The sequence below is a fragment of the Harmonia axyridis genome, chromosome 6 (assembly GCF_914767665.1).
Source record: "Harmonia axyridis chromosome 6, icHarAxyr1.1, whole genome shotgun sequence".
NCBI lineage: Eukaryota > Metazoa > Arthropoda > Insecta > Coleoptera > Coccinellidae > Harmonia > Harmonia axyridis.
The window spans coordinates 32,125,218-32,141,160 of NC_059506.1; the positions used below are offsets into that span (position 1 = coordinate 32,125,218).

The 15,943-nt window shown below is 36.9% G+C and overlaps 1 protein-coding gene and 3 non-coding genes across 4 annotated transcripts in view; all 4 read right to left on the reverse strand.

Annotated features, from left to right (window-relative positions):
* LOC123682021 overlaps positions 1-15,943 on the reverse strand; it is a 594,083-nt gene that overhangs the window by 282,799 nt on the left and 295,341 nt on the right. The gene's annotated exons all lie outside the window — the stretch shown is intronic.
* Trnas-gcu lies at positions 11,803-11,884 on the reverse strand. Its single transcript has one exon. It is a non-coding gene; the product is annotated as a tRNA-Ser (tRNA).
* On the reverse strand, positions 12,805-12,886 carry Trnas-gcu. The gene has a single exon. It is a non-coding gene; the product is annotated as a tRNA-Ser (tRNA).
* Positions 13,538-13,619, reverse strand: Trnas-gcu. Its single transcript has one exon. It is a non-coding gene; the product is annotated as a tRNA-Ser (tRNA).

Sequence of the window (15,943 nt, forward strand, 5' to 3'; positions counted from 1 at the left end):
TCCTCAGTAGCTGTTTTGACGCGTCAGTTGATACTGCTCTATTCTGAATCAGAAAATTCAGGACTAACTCATGAGGAAGCAATGCTTTCGAAACATATTACAGTTTGTTGTTTATTGGCAAAAGTTATTCCGCAATGATAAGCTTTTTTTTGGCATTAACTGAAAGCTATTGATCTCCACCACTAGTGGTTTTAGCTTTCAACAGGACGATGCGATTTGTCATACCGTTCGTGAAACATTGACAGTTATTCGTGGATGTATTATCTCACGATATGGTGGCAAAAATTGGCCTCCGTTCTTTTGTGATTTGACAACTTCCAATTTTTGCATGAATGGTTACTTGAAGTCACAAACTAATGCTAATAAATCCTTCAACCAACAAAGTATTGAAGGCCGAAATTAGAAGCAGCATCAGCGAAATACCATCACAAGAAAGCAACATCATCATTTCTGGAATTTGTCAGAAAAAACAAGCAGGCCATTTGAATAATTTGGGTCTTTCACTTCTATTAGAGCATTAAATGTTATTCTTAGGTGCATTCGCGAATCAGTTAAGTATGACAACATCTTAAAATACCTCTTCAAAAATGATATTTGATTTTATGTTGAAATTACAAGCTCACAATCGACCAAAAGCAACAACGTGTTGATGATTCTGAGCAGTGTTTGAAGCTGTTTGAGTGCAATAAACCTGAATTTTGCGTCGATATGTAACAATGAATGAAACATCATTTCACTCCGGAGTCCAATCGACAGTCAGCTGAATGGATTGCACACGACGAACCGAATCCAAAGCGAGGAAAAACACAACAGTCAGTTGGCAAGGTTATGGCATCAGTTCTCTAGGATGCGCAAGGTTTAATATTCATTGATTACCTCCAAAAGGGCCAGACCATCGACAGCGATTATTATATAGCGTTATTGGATCGTTTAAAGCATGAAATCGTTGAAAAACGGCCCAATTTGAAGAAAAAAAGGTGCTGTTTCATCAAGACAATACACCGTGTCACAAATCAATGAAAACAATAGCAAAATTGCATGAATTGAGCTTCGAATTGCCTCTGCATCAACCGTATTCGTCAGATCTGGACCTCAGCGACTTTTTCCTGTTCTCAGACCTCAAAAGAAAGCTCGCTGGAAAGAAATTTACCGCCAAAGAAGCAGTTATCGCCGAAACTGAGGCCTATTTTGGAGCGAAAGACAAAACGTACTACAAAAATGGTATCGAAAAGTTGGAAGATCGCTTTTATCGCTGTATCCCCTTCGAAGGCAACTGTGTTGAATAATAAAATCGAATTTTGCCAAAAAAATTTGTTTCACTATGGTAGACTGGGGACTTTTCAATTGGCCTGGTATTTATAGGACTTTTTTTCTTAAAATGATGCGGAAAATTTGTCATTTTCGTTTGTACCTCCAATTCATGAACACCTGTATGTATCTGCTGTTATGACAATAAAAATTATGCCAACCACCACCTCATTGAATTTCATTTTGCTAGGTCTCACCATTGCCTAATAATAAGTAAGTAGCTCTAATATTAAATCTACATTGATTGAATTCCATCTTTTAAGAAGTATTTTACTCCTTTTCATCTGATACCATTTCTAATGATTATAATGGTTTCTATAGTTGAACGGCATAACTTACTGAATATAAGTGACATAAGAAATGTCAAAAAATAATACACAATTTTGCCATTTCGAACTATATCATTTCTCTTGGACAACCCTACAGATTACCTCAATCGCCAGATTAGGTACTCGAGATGAATAACTAAACTCGAATCGAAAATATCATCCTTGATATGCATCTGCTCTGAAATCCATCCACGAAACACGGGACCTCTTCATAAACCCAAGCTAGAGGAGCACTCCAGTACGAAAAAAGCAGTTATTTGTAACTATCACCTCCAGTTCAGCGATTTCCAGTATTCCACATGGGACTGTCATTAATATAGCAGAGAGGAAGATGCGGCAAAATATCAAAGGAGCAGATACAGATGATGCATCATTCTACTGCGCATATATTATTCATGGCTCCACGCTTTCATCGTGATTGATACGCAGTGAAAAGGAATGGCAAATTCCTGGATAACTTTATACGTTATGACATCTTCACTGGATGGATCTGGTTCGCGTATTTGCTCCACAATCACGCGAGCGATGTGTTGTGTGTCATTGGAATCGCAAAAATGCAATTGGGAGGAGATTCGTTACCGATATTGGTTTGGTGTTTTCAATGAGAACTCGACGTTTGAGTATATTCCAGACATCAGGCGAATATTTTTTGGGATGCTTTGTATTGAGTGTAACATTAGATAGATTTATTAAGCTATTTAACAAATGTATTGGCAAAATTTCGAAGGTATGAAAAACTGTTAAAAATTCGAAATATTTAGTCGGCTTCGAAAAGCAAATTCATTCACAGTCAAGTCATCATCAACGAAATCGATCAGTTATAAATTAGAACTTAGAAAAACTGTTTATGATATATAAAGCACAAAAAGACACACTAATTAAAGATTAAAATGTTTCGCAGAAAACGAAGTATTCTCCAATAGCAGATTGTGGGGAAGTCTCACTTGCCTAAATCTTCCGAAAAGTGGAGGACCTTGACTGTTAAATGGACATAGAGCGTACATGTATCACATGTTGATTCCAATTGGTACAGGGTGGACAAAAATACAATAGTTTTGTGTGTGCTCATAAAGTAACGCTTAACATTCTTTTTCAGTTAAATTAACGATATTATCAAAAATACTTATTGTCTAGCGGCAATTCGTTTGAACGTAACACCCTGTAGTTTGTTACATTTTTAGATTAATAAAAATGAGCTGTTTCCAAACATGTTTGGTATACTTGTAGTCTAGCAGACAGAATATGAAAGTAATTATTTCTTATCGATTTGAAAAAAACAAAGTCGTCTAGTTTTTTGTGAAATGTCATTATTTGTTTATTGCCGCTAGACAATAAGTATTTTTGATAATATTGTTAATTTAACTAATGGAGAATGTTACGCGTTACTTTATGAGCACACACAAAACTATTGTATTTTTGTCCACCCTGTACCAATTGGAATCAGCATGTGATACATTTTTGGAATCAGCCCAGCTAGAGTAATCGGAGAACTGAGACCAAATGGGGGTGTTCCATTTAAAAAAAAATAACGGTGACGTCATTACTCGAAAGTAATTCACCCTGTATATTAGATTATTATTTTAAAATACGGTAAATTCAAATGAAAAATCGACGTGTTTTAGGATTATTTCTTAAAATGGTCTGTTGAGCTAAAAATGAATTTGTTCCATACTTTACGGACACAGTGTTATGGGACAAGTTAGAGGCAAACTGTGGACTCTCAAAGTTTCATTCTTTAAATTGGTTGATTTTATCCATAGACTATTATCCTACGTTGATACGTCTATGATTTTATTCACCAGAATGATGCTCAAGATGATATTATGTCTTGGCCGGATTTATATATTCACTTATTCGTTTAATTATTCATTCATCTTTTTATTATTTGATTTATTTTTTCATTCATTCGTCAGGAATATAACCCAAACACATGCAACCACAACATGAAATAGAAAGATACCCTAGTCATAAAAAAATGAAATCTGAGGTATTAAAATATTAAAAAAGTAAAAGTGAACAAGGCGAATTCGAAAAAAAGTTGATTTGATTACACCCCGAGCTGAGCATTGCATTTTGACATATTATGAAGATGCTAATGTTATTTTTCTGCATTGAATTGATGGAGTTGTCCATTATTTCCAATTCATATCATGTTTCGACATGTCAAAGTGACTTTCGTCGAATGAAAATTCACCGCTGCAACTTTACGTCCTTACAGAGCTAATCAATGAAGTTCTGATGTCTGAACCATCAAAAGACATCGAATTAACCCCTAAAGCTTGCTGTCATAATTGGATCCGACCCCGATCGGCATACAAATAGGCCAGAGGCCAGCAATTACAATAACAAACCCGGAGTCTTCAAATTATAAAGTGGTTCGTTTGGCGTGGTAACAGTCTGAAGTTAACGACCCTGTTAAACGATGGACATCGGTCAAACGGCATGCCGCAGCATTGAAAGGCGATCGCAGCAGTTGCAGTTTGACGTCACTACTTGTTGCATCCGAAAAATGCAAATTAAATAGTTAGACTCAACCAAGAAGTTGATTATACACCGGGGGAATAAAATATATGATTTTTTTCCGAGGATGTGTATGAAGCCTGAGAGCCAAGCTCGAGGGCACTACTAAGTACTTATGGAAAAAAGCTGCAACGATTTTGCACGCTTCAATTCATGTTACAATACTGGAATTTTCCAAGACGCGGTAATTTGTCAATTCATCGTATGCGATTGGTCGGGATGCGGATGCGCGTATCTAGAGCAAGAAACAGATAGAAATTTTTGAAAGATTCTCAATAATTATCGAAACCTTAGAAAAAATACGTACCTTGTTTTAGATTTCAGCCATTTCTAGTTTGATTTAATATTTAGAATTTAATTTATTCGTTCAATATTATTTGTTTAGATTGAAAAGGATCAATCTTTGTATATTTTAACTTTATTGAATTTGTGAAAACCTGGGTAGGAGCTTTGTTACCAAATAAGCCAAACCATCCCCTAGAAATAATCAGTCTCATGGGCATTTGTGCTGTAGTGACTCTTTGCTTGCCCGAAAGATGGCGTCGTGGGCTGCGCATCTATCGAAAGATCGGAACCGCAAAGTGTATTTCGCAGAGATCACGGAGTGAATTGAGTCAGCTATGCTTTTTGACTGAAGGCAGTAAAAAAGAGTATTTTCATTCCCATTTTCAAGGAACAACAATGGCTTATCATAAATAGATCGTGTGAAAAAAATTTATTGAAGCTATTTATGATGGCAGCCAAAAAAGAAAACCATTTCAGGTAAAATTATGCAGATCAGTAGGATCATTAAATTGATACAAACGGACCGAAAAAACCATTCTGGAATAGATAGAGGAATTCCATGCAATAACTTGATGGTTCTGCATTTCCTTCTCAACGCATTGTTCCTAGACGATGAGGAGGATTCGAATCCTTTCCGACAGTTCTGTAATTCCTCACGTTTCATCATCTCCAAGAATAATTTCCCAAATATCAGAAAGTTCCTCTTTCCCTGAGTGACAGCGACCTGGTGATGTAACGAAGAGGAAAATTAGATTTGTTAAGCCCCTTCAAGAAACCTTCGTCCAGGAATTCACGTTGAAGGAATTCATTCTGTTGGGAACAGAAAAAAAAGATTTTTGATACTCAGGTGAGGATACTTTTGATGATCTATTATGTATGAAAATAACGAATATTAACATCAGGTTGGAGCTTTTCAAAATTAACTTCAAATGAAATGGTAATTCTCTGATCCTTGAAATAAAAATACCAAATCTGAATTTACTTGAATCATGTTTTTGTTCCTCAACTATTGACGTGACGAAAGGAACAATAAAGAATGATCACCGAAACACAATGAACGATCCATTCAATAGTCCCCACAGAAGACGTAACCAGAGCACAAAGTGCAGCATCACAACTAATCCACGTCATAATTATTGACGTCGCTGTCGGCCATGTACGAATCAGGATAATAGACTTCAATTCAGGTGCATCCAGTGCACAAAACGAACATTTTGTCGGGTTCATTTGCCTAATGAAGAAAACGTGCACGTAATTTGTCGGATAAGGCGACTATACGAGTCAGAGAGAGGGGTTTTTGTGAAAACGACGGCCCACACAATGGGCCCTGGGTGGTGCCCCGTTCTGGCCGAACAAAGGACTGGCGTTTCACGGCCCGCTGAGTGTCCCATTGTGCCTGAATCATAAATGAAAATCTCCAACAAATGAGTGTTGATCGACGCCTAACGCTGACGTCGGGACGCTGGCTAATAAGAGATAGCGGTAAGATTGAGGGTGACTGAGGCGGGGTGGGGTGGCTTTGACAGATGATGAATGAATGGACCGGCCATATGGAGAGGTGTTGACTAGGTCGGTCCCTGATTCTTTGAAGTTTGGCAGTGGTCCTTAGTGTTTCTCATTAGATGGAGCAGCATAGCGTCTAATGATCTTGGAAGTGATCCTTGGCGTGGAGGAAAATAATACGTTTCTTCCTTTTGGGTGTTATGATGTATTGGGTTTGTTTGGAACATGCTGACGTTCCATATTGATCTCTGCTTCATCGCGTAGGCCTGTAGATTCCTATTACATAGGCGTACAGCTTTGCTACTACCGTTTTTTTCCCAAAATTATTGTAAAAAACTGGTTATACATTTATGATTAAATGTATTGTCCATCGCTGGCCACTACTTGCACCCATCTTCCGGGCAGCAACGTATCCCACGTTGAGGAAACTAGTCTTCATTATTATAAACTCCAGTTAGTCCTAAGCTGTAATGAATAAATTCATTTATTTGGGTGATTCCCGATTAAATATGCCAATTTGAATATTTGGAATCCGATATTTTTCCTAATTGTCGAATTCATAATAAGCAGAATATTTTTTTTTCTGTATCTACCTGCTGAAATCCAAGGTTTGGCAACTTTTACTCTCCTAGTGTTATCGCATGTTTTACGTCTTTTGGCACGCTTGAAGTTTGTTTTTGAATTTCTGATATATTCAGGTATTTATTTTAATATATTTCGAGTTAATATGAAACTTTGAATCACTATGGGATACGAGAAGTTTGTTCTTTGTGGAGAAACTCGCGAATTCAGCGAAATATCGTATCACTAATATGTTTTCATTTCCCCGTGCTTTATGTCAAATTTGATAGTTCATGTTCGGGACAAAATTTGCTTACTGAAAATGACATATGCTTCCTCTATCTATGTTTATTCCTTTGAGGGAACGACTTTTCATTGTATCAATAATTCTGTCTATCCATTGAAAAATGATAACCTAATTCATCAACGATTCACTGTATACAGATAAAAGAAGATTAACACATGAAATTGAAACATCCCCTCACTATCACCAATAATCAATCGACATCAGTCTTCATCGACAGCCCCCGATAACATCATGTTCATCATGCCAAGCAGTTATCTTCCGACCCAGCGCCCCAAGATAGTCTCAACTCCAGGGATGACTAGTCGAAACCACCCCATCCCCTGCTTACCACCCCCTTACTCATGGCCAAATTGAATTTGTTCCCGATATCATTCAACAACGAATATATTCAATCCTAATCGGCCCCTAGGAATTGATTCTAATCGCGCCAAAAGGGTCGACTTTGATGGCACCGATATAATCGCATCTTTTTTCGAAATGGGAGTCCTGCGAGCAACCCCTAATTTGACAGGAAAATTATTTTGGATGCCGTCATGTCCTTTGACCGTTCTTGTGTGAAATCTCCTCAGCTTCGGTCTCTCGTTATCCCATGGATGGAACTTCGAACGGCCGGGCTTTCGATACACAAAGAGAAATGATGATGGCATTTGTTGAAAGTAATTTTTGCGCATTGTGTGGACGGTAATGAAGTTGGATTGTTTTGGGGGTTGTTCGGGATTTGATTCGTTTGGAGATATAGGGGTCGTTGGCGGAGGTCTTTTATATTTGGTGGAGGAGGTTAGGGTTTTGACGATGTTTGGATGAATAAAATGAAGGATGATTGTATTTCGTAGCTGTTCAAAAAGACTTATCAGCTTTTAGGGCTAGATTGATTGTTGAATATAATTGGAAAATTTCTGGCGTTTCAACTGAAGGCTAGTCGGTTTATTACTTAAAGTTTAGCGGTAAGCATAGTCAGACTTTTCTAATTCTATTGAACGATAGCTTCAGATGAAATTTTCGACAAAATGTCAAAAATATTCTGGAGCCTGCCACCTCTTCTTGAGGCAAGATACAGTCTTGAAACCTCAATATGTTCTAGATGACAGCTCGATGTATAAAAAACGTTTTTATTTGATGGGGCTGTGACCAATATTTCGAGAAATATAACGATTATTGTGTAGAGATAAAGTTTTTACGGAATTTTCCAAATTTCGAGTTCCAAATTTTCATAAATTATGAGATGTACGAACAATCGGTAAGCGGTATTGGGATGAATGATCCCCAATTAGCTGAATTTCGTTCTTATCTGAAAATTTTTATAGCGAAAAATGTGTCTCAATTTTTCCATACCTAGACCTAACAAATTTTTTTTTGAGGAAAGTTTCCACATGAAACTTTCATACCATCAAATCAATTGATTCGATATTGAAGATAACGAAAAAGCTTCCAGTTCAGCGGAAAGTCCATTATTTACGAAATTATAGGCTATAAACTGAAATTTTCGAAAACATTTTGAAAATATTCTCGAGGCTGCCAATTCTCCTTGAGGCAAGATACGGTCTTGAAACCTCGATGTGTTTTAGATGACAGTCCGGTGTATAAAAAACATTTTTTTTGAGGTCTGTGACCAATATTTTGGGAGGTATATCGATTATTATATAGACATACAGTTTTTACGTGTTTCTTTTCAATTTCGAGTCCAAATTTTTCATAAACTATGAGATTTATGAACAATCTGTAAGCGGTATTGGGATGAATGATCCCTAATTAGCTGAATTTCGTTCTTATCTGAAAATTTTTTTGGTGAAAAATTTGTCTCAAATTTTGCATAAAACCTTAAAAAAATTTTTTTACGAAAGTTCCCACATGAAACTTTCATACCATCATATCGATTGATTCGATATTGTAGATAACGAAAAGACTTGCAGTTCAGCGATTAGTCCATTATTTCAGATATTATAGGCTTTGAACTGAAATTTTCGAAAACATTTTGAAAATATTCTCGAGGCTGCCAACACTTCTTGAGGCAAGATACGGCCTCGAAACCTCGATATGTTTTAGATGACAGCTCAGTGTATAAAAAACGTTTTTATTTGAGGGGGCTGTGACCAATATTTCAGGAGATATAACGATTATTGTGCAAAAATACAGTTTTTACCTTTTTTTCCAAATTTAGAGTTCAAAATTCGCATAAACTATGAGATGTACGAACAAGTGGGAAATGTGAGGAATCTATTGTAGTGAAGCAATTGTTATTCCCCTAATAAAATAGTGCAAATTAAAATACTTGTAAGTATTTAATATCAATTCTTTACAGTTTTCGCACTTCTTCATTTAAATGCGTAATCTTCTACTTTTTCTGAGAGTTTTTCTGGAGCTGTTTTCCACTCTAAGAAGTAGTTTCTGTGCAGTGGGAACTTCGAAAGCTGATTCAACACAAACGTCTTTGTTTTCGAGGTATCAAGAGGCTCTAGATTGGAAATTTCATCCTCAATTTTTTTCGGCAAAATATTCCCGAACATCTCTCTTTCTTGGTTATTGAATGACAAATACGTTTATGATGCCATCCACCATTGACTCTTTGGGAAGTATTTATTTCCTAAGCTATCTTGAATTCGAGAAATATCAAAATGTTTTTGCCGAAAAACCAGGTTGTTGGTCTTATTGACTTGCATGTTTTATCGCTATGAGAACTTTATCACTACAAATGGAAGTGGTGAACTAGTCATTGAGAATGAGCCAATTTATCATCGTTAATCTCTAATTCATCCAAACAAAGCACATTCGTACAATCACTCCTGAAGGCTCGTTTCCAAGAAAAAAATACCCTATTTCCCATTCGAAATTTTATAGCAATCCTCACATCTCTCATGCAGAAATTAGGCACCCAATCTCATACCAACCTTCTCCTAAAGATAACGCACGCGATAGTTCTTGCAGACTTACCACATCCAAGAAGACTCTCGTCCTCATCCTTCAACATTCACCCCTCTTCGATATCTCCCCCTATCTCGTAAAAAAAGAAAGATATCGAATTGATTGCGGCATTATCTCCCAATATAATTCTCCAAAAGGAAACACATCGTTATGCAGCCGCCCAAGACCGAATCACGGAAGACTAGATTTCGATTCGGAATTGATACAGGCCAGGATTTATGGAGGGGTGCAAAACTTTTCGGTATAATAAAATTATATGCATCGAAGACGGCTATACCCCTCACACGTCTGATCTTTCGGGAAGAGGGTTCGAGGTATCGGGAAGCATTTTGATCTGCATGGAAGTGGAACGGAGAGGACAATCGGCTTTTCGAGTTTGGGAGATGCGGAATATTTGGTTGAGGGGTTTCTTGAATATTTTGTTGAGAGGATTTTCGTGTCGGGATGCGACTTATTTTAACTTTAATTCAGAGAATTCTTGGTTTTTAGGGAGCATTCTCTCTCTCAGAGGATGGTTGTGTTACAAACCTGGGACCACTGATGGAATCGTCAGTGTGGCAACTCAGTAGTCCCTGCCATATTCACCTCTCCATAGTGGAGCGTGGTCACTTGAGGTTCACATCACAAGCGGTACCGTTTTTTCGAATAATTCCCTTTTGTCAAAAATTCTATGTATATGGACAACAATTATCGAAAATTACAGCGATAATTGCATTTTAGGAAGCGAAACAGCACTGCGATAATTGTTCTGTTCATATATGCATAGTTTATATGCATCTTACACAGTTCGAATCTATGGCAATTCCATTCTACATCAATTTGACAAGAGATGTAACAGTTTATTCGGGAAATATTCCCCCGAATTACACTCGTGCATCGAAATGACCGGATAATTTCGCATTCCAGCGTGTTTTCTTTGAAAAACGGCATTCGGTCATTTTCATTTTTGGAGAAAGAGCCCTCCACCTTCGGTGTCGGGCTCTTTCTCCAAAAATGAATATGAACTCATGCAGTTTTTATGACAACACGCTGTCCTGCAAAATTATCGGTAATTTTGATGCACTTGTGCAATTACCTACGAGAATTGCACAGCCTTCAACGCTATCTATCGGGCTAGCAAAGGGACACTACAATTATTTGTGCAACCAATTGGGAAAAGCACTATTTTTCGCAACAAAGTGAGTTATGGGAAATAGTGTTTCCTAAAGCTTTTCATACTATATTTGTTTGATTTTGAATAGGATTTGACTTTTTGCATTCTAAGAACTAAAATAGTCCTTAAGAGCGTCCATCGTAGAATTCTTTCAAATCGTCTAATGAATTCGAAGATATTTATTTGTTACTTCGCTGCTATGGAAGTTAGTATTATTCAAGAGGGAATACCATCACATGGCTTTCCGCGTATCGGAAGTTGTACATTCACTTTATCTTCTTTGTCTTTACGGATCATTTAAGTAGAGGGTAGTACTGCACGACGCGTCGGCTATTTTTTTCACAAAATTATAGTTTTATCGACTTTTGTAATGATTTTTTGTAGAATTTTTTCATGAATATTTTTAAAATATATCAGTGCTGTTGTACATTGAACATATTATCAATTCTTTTGCGAAAAACGAAAAGTTACCAACATGTTTATTTTTCATTCGCAAATTAAAAATATTTTCATTCTAGAACCGGTGGTTGTAAGAGAAAAAATCTATTATTTCGTTCAGAACTAAGCAGTCACGTGGCGGTATACTCTGTTGATGTCGCGTTTCGTGATTTCGATTGTCGAAAAAAGGAGAAAATAATAATTGTTATTTTTCTCGTGAATAATTAATTCATTCAATTTTTTTTTTGAATAAGAATCAATTTGCGTTATATACTTTCAAACCCTATAAAAATCAAAACAGAATCGGTGGAATCAAAATGAAATGGAATCGTCCATACCTACACCTATTATACATATGCTTTATCATAAATATGTGTGAATTCATATGGAACAACAATGTTATCTCTATAACTTTGTTTCCAATGCCAAACGATAGTTATCTTATCAGAGGTTGTTCCAGTAAAAATAATAATGATTTCCGACGAGGATGGGATTCGAACCCACGCGGGCAGAGCCCATTGGATTAGCAGTCCAACGCCTTAACCACTCGGCCACCTCGTCATATGTGTGGTGAAGTAGTTCCTTAATAGGAATGGAAAAGTCTGCTATAATTTCTAATGTAAGCGGTACCCGGTATCGGTGAATATTCTGTATGAAAAGCGATTGGGAAAATTATTTCATTTTTCATGGAGGTAGGCACAAATCTCTTGCCAGTTTAGCTGTTCTGGTGAACTCCTTTTCTAGTAGCAATGATAATTGTGTAGGTACATCCGATTGATTATTTTTGCTAGCTTTTCGATATGATAATTATATTCACATTCATTCTTTACGGACGGATGACTTATTCGTTCCAAACCTTTTGGTGATTTCTATATCTTCTGTGCTTAGTTTAGATTTTGAACTGACATAAACAGTCTTCGTAATGCTCTTGTTATACCTGATCAACTACCAGTATCAGCAGCATCTTGGCAGGTCAAATGATGCAAATAATTACTTCGAACAGAAGTTTTTCATATGGAAAAAATAAGAATATTATCGGAAATATGTTGAATATTTGAAGATTGTTCTTTGATAACAGCAGAAAAAACCCTCTGTTGGAAAGGTAAGACTCTATGCATCAAATAATAAACCTGGCAACAACACAGTATCTCGATAAATACCAATAAAATAGCGGATAAATAAAGAGGAAAACTAACACTAATGCCTACTTAATATTCAAGTTCTTACAAGAATATCAGTTCAATGCAACTAAAGATTAAGAGAAGATTAGCTCTCTTTTATTACCAGGGCTTTTGGTCCCATTTTTTCGTAAAATAGTTTTGGCTCAAGATAGATTTTGATGAAAGAACCAAAATACTGTAAAATGTTCGTTCAGATGAAACCAAGTGACGAACATTGAATATCTTGTGAAGAGTGCAGGTACATTTCCCGAAATCAATATAGAACGATAAAATTCGTTGATATTCATGCAAAATTATAACCGACGAGGATGGGATTCGAACCCACGCGGGCAGAGCCCATTGGATTAGCAGTCCAACGCCTTAACCACTCGGCCACCTCGTCATATGTGTGACGCAGTAGATCCTTAATAGGAATGGGAATAGGCCAACCAATTTTATTATCTATTGGAAGCAGTATCAATACGAAGAATTTGGAAAACTTATTGGCTCGGATCTCTTCATCTACACATAAATATTCATTTTGATCAGATGTTTTAGTCAAATTAACCTTTGATATCCTTGTATACCCAATTCAATTTCCTGGCTGGTTTTTGAGTGGAACGTATCACTTATTTCTTCTCAATCATTAGTGGATTTCTATCCTTATCTTACCTATTGTCAATCTTGACCTAAATGAAATGTGTAAATAATCATTTCTACTTCCAATTTCTTCTAGTAGAGGCTAAACCTTAAAATTTTTCACAGAAATAAAAACATTTTACTCTTACTCAAAATGAGTGAGGTTGATGAGTGAACTTGTTAAGCCAAAAGGTTTATGATAGTGTTCATGCTACCAGTATTTCTTCTGTCAATTCTCAGCAAAGTAATAAAATATTCAATATTTGGAGCTCAAAAAACAAATCAAATGCTCATGAAAAATGAATCTTGCATATATATTACAGGGTGAAGCCCTTTCATATCAATATTACCAAGAATGAAAATCAATCAGTATATAGATTAAAAAAGAGTTGAAAATATTTTGGCAAAATTTTTCCGACGAGGATGGGATTCGAACCCACGCGGGCAGAGCCCATTGGATTAGCAGTCCAACGCCTTAACCACTCGGCCACCTCGTCATATGTGTGGTGCAGTATTTCCTTAATAGGAATGGATTTTGTCCAGCCGGTATTGGTATCGATGAGTATTCTGTATGAAAAATACTTCGAAAATCTTTCAGAGTTTACTTGCTTGGATATCTTCATCTAGACATAAATATTCGTTTTTGTCAGCGGTTTGAGACTGAGTTGAAATCTCGCGTGTGATTAAATAATAAAAATTTCAATCCTCTTGCAAAATATCTTGCTTATAGCACCATCAGTAATGAAAGCACTGACATGAAGTCAGTAGCTTATGACTGCTTGTTCTTTCATGCGCCAATTCTGCATTTGGAGAAAAATATAACATATGCCTACAAAGAATTATGTTCACAGTCGATTCAAGACCTCTTAAAGATAGAAGTCGTGAAATTATCGATAACATGTACCCGCAAGTCTATGAATGGTCTTGCAACCGTAGCTTCAGCGGACATTTGGCTAATGTCGTTTTCCATTGTTAATGGTTGGGCAAGGCGTTCTCAAGCTAATTTTGAAGGTGCGCCTTCTCTGTGAGGATTGCGGTATTCCATCCAGAGATCACTAATGGAATCATCAGTTAGACAACTCAGTGATCTCTGACTACTGCCTAATATGCCTTTCCTCTTCATCGTGATTCGTGAAGGGGTGGCTCTGCCTTAGTGCGGTGGATTTTATATACACACCGGTGCCGCATAGGGTGTGAAACGAAGCCCAGAACGCCATCTCTCGAGCATGTAAGAATCACTACACACTCCCCTGCCAGAACAGACGACGCCCCAGAAAAATGGGTGTGAAGGTTTACTCGGGGAGAGAAAAAGAGAGCAAGCAAGTTGTGAGGGCTGAAAAGCAAGGCGCTGTCGCTGCGAAGCCGCAACATTGTATCAGATCAACCGCCAAGTTGTCAGTATTGAAAGAGGTGTGTCTAGACCTAGTAATTTTCAAGATATCGAACATACTCTGAGCTTCTTGAGGTAGATTGAACGAAAAAAAACCCTTAAGTCTGTCCCAATTCTCATAAAACGAGCCTAAATTTTCACATGTAACACTTTACCCCCTCTCTTCTTCAGCACAATGCGGGAACTTCACGAACGCCATAGAGGCGAGGTTGTTAGGGAACTCATCAGGGCGTTACATAATAGTTTCGATAATTTCGTCGAGTGTGTCGAATCAGTTTCGCGAATTAAAACGCCCATCTCGCGTATTTATGAGATCGAGGTGGCGTGGAGCGTTGCATTCATCTCCCATTTTCCGGGAGAGGTCGACAGAGGGCTCTTCAGTTCTCGAGGCCTTCATTAAATAACGAAACGAATGGGGAGGATACGACTTAACCGTAATTCAGGACGTTCATACGGCGGAAAGTCTCGAGGATAACGATGAGGCATGTTCCGATTGAGACAAAACTTTTATTCGGGAGGAAGTAGCAATGAACTCTTTTTTGTATTTTCGTGTTTTTTTTTGGTTCGGTGTAGATTGTGTCTATTCAATTCGCGAAGAATGGAGTGAATTGAGGAGTTTAAATTAACGTATTCAAGGTTCTTATTTGTAGCTACACCGCGATTTTGAAACACTGTATAATAATTCATCGAGTGGAATAGAAAACTCAACTCAATGATCCATAAAAACTGTAATATTATAATGGATGTTTCATTGAAGAGCTTGAGAACTTTGAATAATATTTCAAGACCGTAAAAATTGTTGAAATGAATATTTTATCATTAAAGTCATGCGGGGAATCGTAAGGCATTTATCTTTTAAATTTAATTTCAGGTATATGTGAAATTTGGAAATTATAGGAATAAATCTGAAATTTTGAAAAAAAAATTTGATAAATTACTCAATGCTGCCACTTCTGCTGGTCATGAACAACGCACTTGAAACCTCACTATGTTTTAGATCACAACACGATCTCTGAAAAACGTTTTTATTTGAGGGGGCTGCGACATATATTTTCGGAGATATAACGATTTTTGTAAAGAGATTCAATTTTTACTGTTTTTTTCCAAATTTCGAGTTCAAATTTCTTTGAAACTAAGACGTTCACGAAAAATCAGTGAGCGGTGTCAGAATTAAAGACCCCTAATCAGCCGAATTTCGAGAAAATATTTTTCCATACTGGCTGTCTTCTTCAACACTACAGTTTTATTTTTTTAAAGTAAATTTTCACAATTTAGGAGCGTTATTCTGGCATTAAAAGATTCGTGATGAGTTGCCAAACCTTACTGAACAGAGATGTCAACACACTTTGACATTCCCAACTGTCAAACCAGAGACAGCAACCATCAAAACTTCTCATGCAGCTAAAAAAAATACTCGTTATATTCTTTGAA